This window comes from Kogia breviceps, chromosome 14 (genome assembly GCF_026419965.1).
Source record: "Kogia breviceps isolate mKogBre1 chromosome 14, mKogBre1 haplotype 1, whole genome shotgun sequence".
NCBI lineage: Eukaryota > Metazoa > Chordata > Mammalia > Artiodactyla > Physeteridae > Kogia > Kogia breviceps.
The window spans coordinates 42,926,970-42,928,415 of record NC_081323.1 but is presented as its reverse complement, the minus strand read 5'-3'; the positions used below and the strand labels follow the sequence as shown (position 1 = coordinate 42,928,415).

Below are 1,446 nucleotides of genomic sequence, written 5' to 3'. Positions count from 1 at the left end.
CGTATGGACACAAGGGGGGAAAGTGGCAGGGGTGGGGGTGTGATGAATTGGGCAATTGGGATTGACATGTATACACTGATGTGTATAAAACTGATGACTAATAAGAACCTGCTGTATAAAAATATAAACAAAATAAAATTTTTAAAAAGCAGGTGTAACAATGTTTATGTGACAATTCAACATAATTGATAAAATGTATAGCTTATAAAATGTATCCCCATTAGCATACGTCTGTGCTTGTTCACTATGTCTGATTAGAACCCCCCTCCCTCCCACCCCCCAAGTGGATAACTAGGTAAATCTCTTCTTTTTTTATTTTCTCGTGAATGAAAAAAATGTCAAATTTTGGTCACAGCTCTAAGGTAGACGTTACATTTTTCACAAGGATGGAAATGGAGACACCTAATGCTGGGCATTAAGGAGGTGGGTTCACATGGCCCTCACAGCACTATGGCCAGCATGATGATCTCTGGGTTCTTGATGTCCTTCTTGCTCTGGACAGTCCTCTGCTACAGCTGGGTTGGGCTGGGCTTCAGTCCTTCCCCAGCCTTGGCTTTTGCACACTTGATGGTCTGCTGCAGAACATGGTGCATGGCCGACATGGTATTTTCACAGGTCACCTTGAGACTGTTGAGTTGCTTGTGCATCCATGCCAGGAGCACGGCAGTGAAGAGGTCCCCAGTGCCTATGAAGACTGTGCACACCTTGCACATCTCCATGCGGATGCTCTGCATCATCACGGTGCCATCAGGGGTCCGGGTCCTCAGGCTCCCTGGCATGGTCAAGTAGTTACTGCCCCTCGGGAATGGCAGGTCTGAGCTGGTGATGACCACTGTGTCAGGGCCCACTAAGTGCAGCATGTCCATCATTCGCTGCTAAGTCTTCTTCCTGGCTGTGGATCTTTCTCCTGCTCAGCAACTCAGCCTCCAAATTGGTTGGGGGTTATGATGTCTGCAACTGGCATGACCTCCTCTCTGTAAATCAGAAGAAGGTCCTCAGGGAGGTAAATTGAACTTTCTCTGTTCCACTTGTCTCCCATCACGGGGATGCACATGACCAAGAGCCTGGAGTTCTGCTGCTTCATCTCCTTCCTGGTGTCCACCACCATGGCTAGGAAGAACTTGTCTTGCATGTAACCTGTGAGCACATAGTCATATTTGTTCATGTTGTTCAACTCCAGGCTCATCATACAGCTCATGGAGCTCATCTGAGTTCAACACTTGGCCATTCCAGTGAGAGTAGCATGTGTGGTTTGAAAACTGGACAGAGTTCACTACATCAATCTTGAACCCCAAAACCTGTAGAGGGAGTGTGGCCGCCTGGTTGCCCATGTAGCCACAGATGACATGGCTCTGAATGGAGAGCACCTGGCAATCTTCCTCCTTGCCAGGTCTGCCTCAGGGGCAGGGCCCGGCAGGGTCAGTGTCTTCACTGCATGCTGGGGCT

General features: G+C 48.5%; 1 pseudogene; it reads right to left on the bottom strand.

The window, feature by feature from the left end:
- Positions 1–440: 440 nt before the first annotated feature.
- Positions 441–1,165, bottom strand: LOC131741569 (pyridoxal kinase pseudogene; annotated as a pseudogene).
- Positions 1,166–1,446: the final 281 nt, after the last annotated feature.